We start from the raw sequence: 14,605 nt of genomic DNA, 5'->3' as shown, positions 1-14,605 counted from the left end.
ATTGAGATATTTAGTAGAATTAAAACACTTGTCTGTTAATGCTTCTTCATTTAACATTCATTGGCTAACGCTCACCCTACAGGCACACCTTTCCCCCCAGGTTTTTTTGTTTTGTTTTATTTTGTTTTGTGGGTTTGGTTTGGTTTGGTTTGGTTTGGTTTGGTTTGGATTTGGGTGGGTTTTTTTGTTGTTTGTTTGGGGTTTTTTGTTTGTTTGGTTGTTTTTTTTTTTTAGTGTTAAGTATGTTGAAAAAATTGTATTCTATTCTGGAAAGCTGTTCTAGCACATTTTAATTAAATTCTGTTCTGTCTCTAATGCCATCTAACTTATTTGCCCTCATAGCACTGTTCTGTGGCAGGGAACAATATGAGTCAAGGAGGGAATACACGACTTGTTCATGGTGCCACAAAAGTCATTAAGTAGATTGAATCAAGGTTTTCTTATACCAGCTCCCACTCTCTTAAACCTGTTATTTTGCTGAATGATTTAAATTCACTGTTTTGAATTGGGCAGCACTCTTAAACTGAAGAAAACACTTGTATTCCACGTCATATTACAGTAAAGAAAGATTATTTTTTCTCAAAGGAAAAAATTATTTTTAAAGCTTCTATACAATTTATGTTTTCACTTCAGAAAATGGTAAAATACCCATTTGCACACTTTCACCTTTTAGTCATTCCAATCTTCCTGTAACTACCATCTGTTTCCAGCTGTCTTCCATAAATATGTGAGGCTTTTCAGCTGGTAATAAAAGTTCTCCTTGCATGCCACCTGACACTAGCTTTCAGCTAATTAAATAATTTCTCTATGAATGCTGCATAAAAACCAATTATTTAATGGGAAAAAAATGCTGAGAGACAATTGAATCTTTTGCTGAGAGCCAATTGAATCTTTTGAGAAAGAGTATGGCCTACAGGGAGGGGAGCAGAGACAGCGTAAGTCTTAAAAGCAATAGAGGATGAGCCAGCCATAAATCCTCCTGCAGGTCTAAGGAAGCACGTTCTGCAGCAGAATGTTGCTGTTGGAGAGATTAATGTGATGTATATTCTGGCCTGAAGCTGCTAGGTCTTCCTCAGTTCAGCCAGTTTCCCTTGGGGAAGTCAGTAATATCTGGAACATTGTCTCCAGTCCCCACCTGCACAGCAGCTTCTGCTAGGGACTCTCAAAATTTAAAAAAAAAAAAAAAAGGAAACCCAAACCCACAAAAGAACACCCACACCCCACTACAAAATATCTCCTGGAGCCATGAAAAGGAGCACCCACACAAATGATACTTAGAGGCGACTACTACGATTTTTTTTTCTTTGCTCATTTTTGGGGGATTTTTTTTTTTTAATTGTTGTTTTGTTTGTTTGTTTTTGTTTTCATTTTGTTTCTTTTTTTTTTTTTGGTAGAATTAATAACCATTAATAAAATTTGGGAGCTAAATTTTACATGCAATTGAGAAACAGCACAACAACCCAGACAAGCTTATGGTCAATTTGGTTATTACCAGAGATTAACTTATGGATTTCTGACTGGCCAGGATTTGCAAAAATATTTTGCGTTGTTCATTACAGTGTGCTCTGGGATGACCTTATTGGAACAGGGAGTTTGGACCAGAAGATCTACTGTGGTCACTTCCAACCTTACCTTTTCTGTATTACAACCTGAAGGTTTATCATAACTTAATACAGTAATTATGGGAATTAGATTATACCAATTAAGACAATGACTGAGAAAATCCAAGAGATAGATATAATTTCAGGCTTCTAATTCATAAATACACAGTAAATTCTGAATCTATGTTTAATATCCTTTGAGAAGGTTTTTTTTTCTCCCTCTTAAAAAAAAACAAAAACAAAACCAAAAACAACAACAACAAAAAAAAAAAAAAAAACCACAACACCACAAAACAGGGCAGATGGGGAGACTGGTCATAGAGGGGTGGAGGGGGGAAAGGCTCTTCCTGAATTTAATAAGGCTTACTGTTGCTTTGCACATGTGCTTTCTGTTGTTTCAGGGGATTGCTGGCAGAGTAGCACACCTCAACACTGCTTTTATCACAGTGTGAAAAACACCAGATGTACAAAATTAAAGTTCAAGTTAATCAAAATATTGCTTGACAAAGCAAATAATTGAATTGCACTTTCAATGCACTGTGGTAGACAATAATTAACATGCAGCATCTCCAACATCTGGATACAACTTCCAATTTCCGTTTTAACATCATGGAATGCTGTCTACACATTTTTTAATGGTACCCCTGATAATAATATATTCTGTTTTTAATCATATTCCACGTTGCAGGAAATGAAGCTTGCAATTTTCCCAGGTGCTTACCAAATTACTACTGCAAGCTAATTCTCATCCCCCAAGTTAAGAGTTTCAACACTGTGCACATTAACAGCCTGCTTATGTTCTTCCTGTACAACAGAAGGTAAGTTAATATGTTCTTCAATTATATCCAGTTTGTGCGCTTATAGCACCCTATGGGTGCACTAAGAAGGCTGTAAATGTACTTATTCTGCTTCTTTAATGCTCTACTGTATTATAGGGGAGAAGGAGAGAGAGGGGAAGAGAGAGAACTGCATCATTTTATCAAGAGAATCGATAAGGACTCAACTTCACTGTATTGATTCAAGAGGGCTGCTAAGGTGCAGCTCTCACTTTACTTGCTACAGAAAAGCTTACCCAAGCTTAACTTTTATATAAATTCCCCTCTCCTTCACGTATGCGCATGAGCACACACATTAAACCTGTATTTGTCAGCTTTAATAAAATGCACATGAAGTGCATTTTCATGTGTTGTAGACAATTTATCTTAAATTAAAATGGAAGATATATTGCACAATTGTCTCTGCTAACAGTACTATTGACCTAACTGAACAGTGTCTTAAAAGAAGGTATCTATTTTTTCCTAACTTGTTTATTTTATTACAGGCCAGCCTGAGGTTTCAGAAAATAGTTGCACACTAGCATTCATACAATTTTGTGTTTTTTTCCCTCTTATTTCCAATGCATTGTTCACCTACCAGTGGTAGATTGAGAGCATACTCTATATTTTAATGATTTATTTTATTTTTAATGGTAACCACTTTCCTTCTTGTTCTTCATGGAAATTTTCCAGAGATAAAAAACAAAAGTGTGGGGAAAAAATAAGTTTTAAAAGTGGCATATAATTTTGGAAGGAATGTAAACTTCTCCTCCATTAGGGGTCATGAAAGATGTATTTCCTGTAGCTAAGAAAAAAAAAAAACAACAAAAAAACCCAAACAAAACAAAAAAAAAACCCCAAACAAACCAAAAAACCCCAAACTTATATGTAAAGTTTTAAAATAACAAATTTTGAAAAATATTTCCTCTCAATTTTCATTCAAATAGCTTTTACTATTTAGAATTTCAAACCGAAAAATTGATTTCATGACTGTTATTATTTTTTCACCACCTAACTTAGATTTAGGCAACAGGATACTTCCTTTTATGCTTCTAATCTGTGTTTACCATAACAAATCCTTCTAAAACAAATTAAGAAACCCAAAACAAAACCCAACAACAAAAAAGGAACAAAACCCAACAAAAAGGGAATGAAACCCAAAACTGTGGTCCAGTAAAAGTGTAATCCACACGTGTCGGGTTAAACTGGGAGAAGCTTATAATAATAGAATAGAAAATACAATAGAAGAGAATAGAATATAAAAGGTATGATTTGAGAGGGATCTCACTGGGGTACAGATTATACACACAAGACTGACAGCTCCTTCTCTAGTATGTTTTCTCCACTGGCAAAAATTACATATACATAAGGTGCCTCTTTTCATTTATCATATTCATAGTTAAATATATGAGTGATTCTCATCAGCAACAATCAAATCAAGACTATTTTCAATTTTCTGTGCCCCAGAGAATGTACCCTTTGCATGTTTGTGCGTGACAGCAAATTTGACCAAAGGGACATGGAATTGCTTTTGTGTGCTCATTTCTCCTTCAGAAGTCCTCAGGCTTGGAGTCTAAATGTCTACAAAAATCTAATATGCACTTTTACTGCATCACCACATAAATTCATTATGATTATTTTAAATCAAGTTTTCTTTTTATCCTTCTAGTTTCTCGAGTTTATACTATTGATATTCTTCTCAATGTCTATGGATATTCTGAAGCACTGTTGAAGCAAACATGTAAATGTGCCTTGGACTTTCTGAGATAACCTGGTTAAACAGTTTATCCCACTGGGCTAGGACAAAGATAGAGAAGGAAAACCTCAAGACTTTCCTGGTGATAAGATCCAAGCAAATAGCTTTTGTTCTACTTTGCTAACAATTTTCAACCCATCCTTTCAGGAGATACAGTAAGTTAGTTCACAAGTAAGTGTGGAACCCTGAAGGTCAAAAAAAAAAATTGTCTTTGCCCCCACTCTGATCCTATGCTGTAAATTCCAAGAGTCTTCTTAGATGACTTTGACAAGAGTCAATGGTTCTTAAAAACAGATAAAACACAGAGTGTGTGTTCCTACACATACAAGTGTCATTTTCCTATATCCTTACTGAATGTTAATACAACAGGTTTTGTGAAAGTTATGGTTAAATTAAAATTAATTGAATGAAACTGAATCTGTTAAAATCAATGATTGTGAAGCATCCATATTGGTATAAATCCCCTTTACGTAAATAAAATTCCAAACTCCATTGCCTATATATGGTTCATGTTGATCCAGAAAAGTTCAATAGCCCTTAATTTAGCAAATTTAGCAAAAGTCAGAGCAGAAGAATGAAATGTGTTTAAGTACTAGGATAGCTAAAAATAAAAATTAAAAAAATCAATAAATATGTTGATCTTTATAATTTTTCACTTGACCAGGAGTTTCAAAGTAATTTTTAGCTATTAAGAAAGAAGCATGAGAAATACATCATTTACTTTTCACTCTTCATTGTTTTTTGTATATGTCTCATTCATTCATTTAAGGAACCAAACATATCCCATGAGATTTACTGTCACAAAAGCAAACATTCAAATTAAATAGTATGGAGGGAAAATGAGAATAATATTCTCACATTCTATGTTTGATCACTTACTACTTTTACTAAATTAATTTTAAGCTACCCTTCTCATTGAATTTTGTGGGATTATACTTACTGAGCCAATGGAGAAAAAGTAAACAACCTGAAACACTGCTCAGAGAAGGAAACAGTGGCTCATTTAGACTAGCCCCAGAATGACAGTTTATTAACTCTCTACAGAGAAATCTGCTGCACTATTCTTCCTCAGACAAGCCCTAGTTTTGAAATCACATTGATTCCTGTATATGACAGTCTTGAAAGGGAGGGAATTTAAAAAAAAAAAAAATACCCCAAACACATTGTGATTACCCTGCTTCTGCCTTCTTTAGGTAAGCTTTATTAGTACCAACCATGAGTCTTCATGATGCAGGCAGCCAATAGAGCATAACCAAAGAGCTGGCAGTCTTTCTCTAATACGTCTGCCTTTATCCCCTTTTTTGGGATACTCAACACAAATTGTCCCAAGAGACTCCAACAGGTCTTTAAAAAATGGGGTAAAACCCATTAGTTCAGAAGAACCTGTAGTTTAACATATGAACTGGCAGAGTTCTTATGTTCACCACACACTAAATTCAGAAATATGGAAAATAAAACAAAGAAAACCCCTTTGTTTTTTAATTAATTAATAAAATCTATTCAACTTTGCTGCCAACTCTTCACCAGCAGTTAGACAAAGCAAGGCTCAGTTCCTTAACATTTCAGTAAGAGAGAAGGAGAAAAAATAAAACTATATGCAAAAGATTATTTGACTACATCCTATTAGATATTGTATTTCAATGATCATTAACAGGATTAAGAGACTTATCATTAATCCACTGTGCATGCTCTGCAGTTGCTCTTTGAGAAGCTGTTGACAGAATGACAACATATCACTTGGAAAGAATGTAGAAAACAACACCCTATATGCTCTGCAAAGGTTTTTCAGGAATGCTTCTTGGACATAAATATGCAGTCCATTGGTCCTATGCTCATCCAGAATATGTCATCTTAAAAAATATGACCTATTTATCAAAGGGGGCCCTCTACAATAGTTGTTATACATATGCTGTTCTGAATTCTCTTAGAATGTTTTCTTTTACAAAACCTGGAAGATTAAACTGTTATTATATGCAATTTTTTTGTTTGCTCTAGAACAGTGCTGATATACAAAAGAGATGTCATCTAATTTATGATAAAAGGATATGTGCCAATGGGATACACGTGTACAACTACCATAACGAATCTCATTTCATCTATGTGTGTAAAAGCATGCAAATATTTATCCACACATATGCACAGAAATGTTTATGCATATAGATACACTCAGATACCATTTCTGATATGAACTGGTTCATGCAACAGTATCTCAGTGTATCCATCCAAGCGATATATTTTCAACTTAAGAACTTCATTAATTCCTGTTTCCAAAACCACTTTTTTTATGACTTGTCTTTTTACTACTTAAGAAAACATAGGCAAGACAGACAACATGCCAACACTTTTAGATAGTTACCTTAAGCTTATGTTTACCCTAAAAAGAAACACACTCCACACACATGCCTTCAAGGTATCATCACACTGTTGGCATGATGAGTCCCTGAGCCTGCCAAATCATAATGTTTCATTCTACATTTTTTTCTCAGAAGAACCTCAGAAGGCTAAGTGAATTGAAAGATTTCTTTTTTTTTTTTTTTTTTTTTTTTTTTTTTTTTTTTTTTTTTTTTTTTTTTTTTTTTTTTTTTTTTTTTTTTTTTTTTTTTTTTTTTTTTTTTTTTTTTTTTTTTTTTTTTTTTTTTTTTTTTTGAATTAGGAGAAAACCCAGAATGGGACTTTTGTCTTCCTGCAAACTCATGTCTTTCCTTCAGATCTACTCAACATAGAAACTGTACAATTTATTTCATCAGTTGCTATAAACTCCACCTCTGACTGTCTAGAAAGATAATTTGCAGTTTGTTACCTTGAAGGATGGGATACATGACTCTCCCCTACCCAATTTCTATTGTTCTGCAGACTTCCAGCTCACCCATGACTCCTCAGTTCTTTGTTCTGCAACATGCTGAGGAGATGTTCTCTTCTGAGTGAGTTCTCAAGAAAAAGACAGCTTCCATTTTCCTTTCTTGGAGTTCTATGTATCCCAGGTGACAACAGTCTGGTTGGAGCCAACCAGCAGGCCCCTTTTCTGCTGCTACGCAAAGGAGCATAACTCAGTGACATATGACACAGAATAATGAAATATCATTCACCTTAGAGAGCAGTTTGTTAAAATTAGCTAAGTAACTTCTATATAAATACCTATTGCAAAATTAATAAGTGAAGGGCAATTCCCATGCTATTTATACACTGAAGAGAGTAGCTTAATGCTCCCTTTCAAAAGGGACATTTGACACAAAGTAATTGATTTACCACTGACAGGTGGTTCATATGGCAAGGAGTCTTTTGGAATATCTGGTCTTTAACAAAACTTCTCAGCAATGTTTCATTAAAGCACTGCTGAGAGCTTGATCTCACTGTCCTTGTTCAATCAGTTTTCATTAGCATTCAGCATTTCAGCCCTCATTTTAAGACATTCTGGTAGATCTCAGCTATCCCTTTTCAGAAATTAAATCAGTTGCACAAACCCATCTTGTCTTAACAGACTTATGGGCATCAACACTGCCAGGTCCTCTGTGATGGAGGAAGGACTGAATGCTGCACATGAGAGCAGTCAAAATCATTATGACTTGGAGTAGAGGCGGTGAACACATTGATCACAGCCCAGGGAAGTGGTGTCTCCCTTCTCCTCTGAAAATGATTAGCCAAGATGTCTTTTAACTAGCTGGTTCTTGATTTCACGTCTTTTGAAAGACCCAAGGGTATCTTTCATAACTCTTTAACTGCCACCACTGTACCTGTTGTCCCATCATTTCCATCTTGGACAAATACTTCAGCCTTAGCCAAATACTGCACCTTGTGCTTCCATATCTTGACTGAAGATATGACTGAGAACACAAATATGCTTTGCAGAATCCATGTTGCCACCACAATTTACCCTGTTTTTCCGTTTGCACTCTTACACTTCAGCTAGAGAAAAACTAATCTACAACACAGAGAAAGTAATAGTAGAATTTTTACAATAGCATAAATTGTTACCTTTTTGCAGTTATGTCAATCAAAATCTTCAAAGTAATATTTTCAATTTTCCTTATAACAGTTATGCCCCACAATGTAATGGAGGGGGAGATTTTTTATTCCAATGTGGGTATAATTTTGATGAATAACTGAAGACTTATTTTACCATCGTGTCAGTTAAACTATTAAGAAATGGTAGAATAATCTTCCTTTCTCTGTCATTTTCTTTGCACTACAGATATTCAAGATAAGGGAAAATGATGCATTTTAATGCTTTATGAAGTACTTTGAAAGAAAGTAGAATAAAAGATAATTTTAAAATGGTCTGTTAAATTTATACTTCTAGGTTTTTGGGTATTTTTAAATGAAGATCATTAGAACTTTGTTAAGTTCATAATTTTTCCTTGTAGCATTAGGGTTATTAAGTATCACATCATTTTTCACTGGTATATATGGCACAATGTCAAATCATAAGCCAAGCCAAATGGAACACACAGGGAGAGAGAAGGGGGGACATTCTAACAGAGGTATTTCTTAATAACGGAAACCTAGCAAAAGAGGCATCAAATTTGTCAGCAGAACTGCAGATATGACTCTATCAATAATCCATGGCACTTTTGTATTTCCCAGCTGAGGCTATTATACAGCTTTGGATGACAGCCTGCTTCAACTTCATCATGCAATCCGCTGGGACAGAAACTCATAACTGGCTTTCAACATAGATCCTTCATATAAAGGGTAATAACTGGAGCCAGTCAGTGTGGTAAGATTATCAGAGACTGCAGCAATGAACTGCAAAATGCGGGAAAGACAGTCTGACAGAAACCTGACAGAATAACCTCAGCAGGATAACTGCTTTAAACATCAAGGAAAAGTAAGGTATCAGAAAGATTCCCCACAGAACCTTCCTCAACACACTTCAGCTGATGCTTTTTAATTAAACTTATCTGGACCTATCTTCAGACATTACATAAAATGAATAATTAATCAGGAATGTGAACTACTTCAAGTAAAGCGATAAAGACACTACAGAAGGTTATATCTGTACTGATGAATGTTATTGCTGTTCTTGCAAGTCCATTGATTTTCAATAGAAGGTTTCGAAAGGATTGTCATTGGGACATAACAGTATTATCTAGTAATGAATTATCTAATAATGTATCTATGTAATGTATGTAAAAGAAACTTAATTTGGCCTATTAAAATGTCAAAGGCAAAAGCTTCAAAACCTTCTACATGACTTATTTAGGATCTAGGATCTGCTATCATATTTTCAGAGGTTCAGCATAAACCTCTGTCTGGTCTGAGCCAGACAACTTCACCTCCAATTTTTGAACTCCTCCAAAACTTACACAAAACTTTATTCTGCACTTGAATTTGATATAGACTGGCTTTCACTTCTAAATGGAAACTCAGAGGACCAAGCTTGTGGCAAACTGTCCCTCATGACCAGAGCCATTTAACAGTACACTTTTGATTGTACATATAGAGGTAGATGTATTCATTATGCAGTCGATCACCAGAGGTGTTCCCCAGGGCTTAGTATTGTGGCCAGTTCTGTTAAGTATCTTTATCAGTTATCTAGATGAGGGGACTGAGTGCACCCTCAGTCGTTTTGCAGATGACACCAAGTTGAGCTGTGGGAGTATTGTCTGCTGGAGGCAGGAAGGCCCTACAGAGACATCTGGACAGGCTGGTTCCATGGGCCAAGGCCATTTGTTTGAAGTTCAACAAGATGAAGTGCTGGGTCCTGCCACTGGGCCACAAAACACCCAATGCAATGCTCTTCATGCAACACAATTCAGTCCTCATGACACTATTTTGCAAGGGAACAACGGAGAACTCACCTGAGGTTGTTTTGTCACCAAGTAACAAGTATAAAGCCTCAGTCTAGCCACTAATTTTTTATGGCTTTTATTTAATGATTTTCTCAGGAAAAAAATCTTAATTTTGAGAATACAGGGAAGAAGTATTATTTTTGCTGGGAATCTGCTATTTTTCATTGAGAAAAACCAAGCAAGATTTTTCATTCAGAGTCATTTTGACTCACATCAGAGAATTTCCTCTCATATAAATGCAATAAGTGTGTTTTATTTCATATCATTTTAATATCACATTAAACGTAATTTTTGTTTTCCCTACTCACTTATAGATCCTGATGTTTTCCCATCATTATTTCCTTGAGAATATTTTATACCTTATAATTATTTCTCCCAGCGTGGAGGGATTCTATGACCCAGTGCATTATGTAAGTAGTTTAATACAATAATTTTTGTGGACAGTGGGGCATCAAGTTTCTCTGTCTTTAGCTCTCCTAAATGAAGACATAAAACTGGATAAAACCATTAAACCAATTTGAACTCAGGCATCCTTTTTCATAGCAAACAGAATATTCCCCAGTCCATTAAATAAGTATTTTTGATTAAAATATTGAAACCGAGGATCAGATTTATCTCAATAACTTTAGCTGGCTACAATGCATGTATTACCAGAGCAAATCAGCCCAGATTTCTACAGAAAACAGATAGGAGTAGACATTTGTAGACAACAACTGAACTCACTAATTTTAGATACATGGTTTAGGATTGCACCCTAGAAAAGCACATTTCTTTCCCTTGACTACAAAATGATTTAATAAGGATGACTGAAATCCTGAGGAGAAGCTGAATTCTGCTGAAATGTTTTCACATTTTGATGGAAAGCAACTACTACAATTTTTCCAGCAGGATATTTGTAGTTTCTGGTGTTTGGCCTCCACCTTCTACAAAGAATGAAAATGTCAAAACATCCTGAAACACAAAATATCTTTATTTTACTTGTCAGTACTTATTAATAACAGAGAAACCGCAGAAATCTCTGTCTAGTGTCTGAAGTATAAGGTGTGATCACCAGAGTTTAAAAACCGTAATGAGACTTCCAGTAGAAAATTACTGGAAGTGCATGACAGCCACTAAAGAAGTGCATAGGTACTATGTTAAACTGCCAGGCATTTCTACTGAAGCCTACTGCAATATATTAACCCGTCTTCATGCCTCAAGCAACAAACAACAAGCACAAGGTAGGCATAATTCACATGAAAACCTTCAACTACACAAAATTATGTAAGACAACTTTTTAGCCCAATACAGCAGTGAGGAAATAGTCCCAGTTGTCTAATAAACCCTCCTGTGTCTCTTTCCTTTCTGCTGTGACCTTTTCTTAACTGTTTTCTTCATACCTTACTCAGAACAAAACACCACATTCACATTTGAGAATGTTGTTTTTTTTCTGAATCAATCCTCCATATACTAACAACTCATGGAGTTATTTTGGTGCAGTTCTGTGTCGTATCACAAAAACCTTTTTGTGTTTTTATAGAGATGTTACCAAAATAAAATTTTTGGGGGGATTCAATTAAATTATTACAAATAATCTCGGTATATTCAAGTGCAAAATAATGAGTATTCTAAAAAAAAAAAACCACCACACACACACAAAAAAAAAAAAAAAAAAAAAAAAAAAAAAAAAAAAAAAAAAAAAAAAAAAAAAAAAAAAAAAAACACCACACACACAAAAAAAAACCCTCACCTCTGTGCAATACCTGAGAAGATACACAGTCATGGATTATTACAGAGGTCTCAGTTACATATTGCACAACTGTGTTAGCCCTCGTTCTCCACTGAGGCATTAATTCCATTCCATGGAAACCTTAAAATTCAGTTATGTTCTGAGCCAGAGTGAAAAACAAGCTCATTAAAATTCTCCATGAGAGGAAAATCCTGGAATCCTTGCACTAAGGTAAGTCAATGGTTTTGCTGAATCCAAAATCTGAAAAACTCCAGGGTTTCTGCTTCCGGCAGCAACCTCCTCCCGGACTATTACAAAGTTATAGATACTTGAATGTATGTCAAATAACATGATTTAGGACAGGAAGAACTCAGCACTTTTTCATTAAGCTAATGTGAAAGTAAACTAAATTTACCCCATTTCTAGACAACTTTTAGTAGAATATATTTCCTCCTTATTTTTTTTTTAAATGAAAAATCCAAGAAATTAATTAAAGTTGCCCAGATTTCTTCCATCATCTCTTTCTGAAAAGAACATCTGTATCATGATTTCTGTCACATATCTGGTGTGCTGCATAGTCTTTTAAATGATGTTTTACATGGTTTAAGGAATTAGTACCTATATGAGACAGGAGACTTTAAAACAAGCACAAATGAATTCATAAGGCAATTAATCATAAAATCATAGAAATATGGGCTGCAGCAGACGTCATTTAGTCCAATTTCCCACTCTAAGCAGGACTATTATCAACACATGATCAATACTAAAAAGATGACTCTTCATTTGAATCTTAACTCAGTGATAGAGATGTGGCCCATATAAATCATAAAATCTTAATAAGGAAATTATCATGGACTTCCAGTTTTTCATATATCAGCAGCATTTTCAAACCACTTTTTCTGGTATTATCCTCTCAGGGATAACACACAAGGGCCACCATTGTTAGCAAATGTTAATTCCTTTATAAAAACACACACATTACAGAACTTAGCATTAAAAATATATGAAAGATCATTTAATGTATATTTATATGCAGCATAAATTCTTACTTATTAAAATAAAAAAAAAGATAAGTTAAAGACTTTGTTTTGCTGTATTTCTGTTTATTGTAGAGGTATTCTGTATTTCAGAAGGTGCAGTAGTTGCCATGGAAACTAATTTTTAGTCTATTGCAGAGTAAATAATTCCGTAAATCTCACTTCATATCCAGTTCACAGGTATGATTTCCTTTTAATATTGGGATGGGAGAGGAGAAGGGGATAAATTTTTTCCTCCCTGGGTATTTTCTTCCATGTAGTAGCTTTTCAGTTTGTCTCACAATGAATTCTAGAAAAACAGAAGTAATTAAGAACAGAAGAGAGAAACCCAGATCTTGCAGAAGTCCTTGTCTGAATTACTGAATGCTTCATGAACTTATGAAAATCATTTATTTCTCAGAACTTTGCTTTCATAGATAGAATACAAATAAAGGACTTACTAAATGTAATTCTCAATAGGTTGAGAATCTGAGATAATTATTTTTGAAAATGATTTAAAATACTGTAACTAAAGGCGTGGTATAAGCTCAAAGTACTACTGTTATTCTGATAATTTCTACCATTTATTACTGATTAGTGAGTTCAGTGAAGTTCATTTTTATAGAAAAGTTGTCACGTGAATTTCACACTTCCTGGAACCTGCACATCACATATCACACACCAGTATTTTAATGTTTTAACAGAAAAAGACTTAGCTTTCATCCAGTATACAATCTTGTACTTAGTAAAAATGCCTGTGGGTGTTTATTTGACATCCCAGTGTGTTTGCTTTAGGAATGTAATTGATGGCATTGCACTAAGAACTCCATCTTTATTGGTTTGCATCTTTATAAGCTATTGTGTTACTATCTGTGCAAGACTATATATATTATCTATATTATCTAGGTATCTAACAGGAAAACTACCTTTCTTTTGTGATCAGTTTTTATTTTTTCTTCCAGAACCTGCATTTTCACATTACCTTTTTCAGCCTATCTTCTGCAACATCCATGCAGAGCTGCAAAGTAGAAACCCTTATTCTACCAGTAGTATTAAAGCACAGAGGAGGTAACGGATCCAGCTAAAACTGTGAAGGAAAACTGTGCCAGGGCCAGAGGAGGAATCACAGCTCCATATCCTACCTCCACTGCTTAACTGGTTTTCATTGCAGGGCTGACCATCATACTTAAAAGGAGCAAAGCTGTCAGTGTCAGCTTTGAGCGTTGAACATGGCCATGACCAGCAACGTGGAGTTCACCACTGAGCCCATTCAAGACTTCTTGCAGTAAAGACACAGTTGAAGTGTACACTGAGGAAATTTGTTGCTGAAAGGAAGAGTGGAGTAGAAGTTATGGAGTTCCTGATACCTGAAAGGGAAGGGGGAAAGGAGGCAGCCCCTGGAGATTGGTGCCGCTGCATCTGCCAGGAACATGAGGGATACTAAGCAGGAAACACTGAATGGTGCTGCTGGCAATAGATCCTTCACCAGCCCCAGCAGCATCTGTCTGTCTGCATCAAGTCTGCTGGCTTTTCCTAGTACTCTGACATAATAAAAGCAGGCAGCAGGGCCAAGGCTGTTTTGCTATCCCCAGGGTTCTGCTGCCTTGGAGAGCTATCTACCTTGGCCATGATGAGAGCCAGGCCAAGCTTAAAAACAGCAAAGCAGGGGGCAATTTTATGCAGTCAATGCTAGAATCATGGAATATCCTGAGCTGGAAGGGACTGCAAGGATCATCGAAGTCTGACTCCTGGCCTTGCACAGTGCAGAACCAAGAATCATACCATGTGCATTGTTGTATGCAAATATTATAGACTTGATGCAAAGACAAACTACCAAGTATCTATGAATATCAGAAAGGCCTCCATAATGAACCAGGTAGAGGCATCATCTACAACACAAACAAAAGTAGCTAGTGGATA

Source organism: Empidonax traillii, unplaced genomic scaffold, assembly GCF_003031625.1.
Source record: "Empidonax traillii isolate 1590-97213 ecotype Southwest subspecies unplaced genomic scaffold, ASM303162v1 scaffold313:size1145282, whole genome shotgun sequence".
NCBI classification, from domain to species: Eukaryota; Metazoa; Chordata; class Aves; order Passeriformes; family Tyrannidae; genus Empidonax; species Empidonax traillii.
This window is presented reverse-complemented; position numbering follows the sequence as displayed.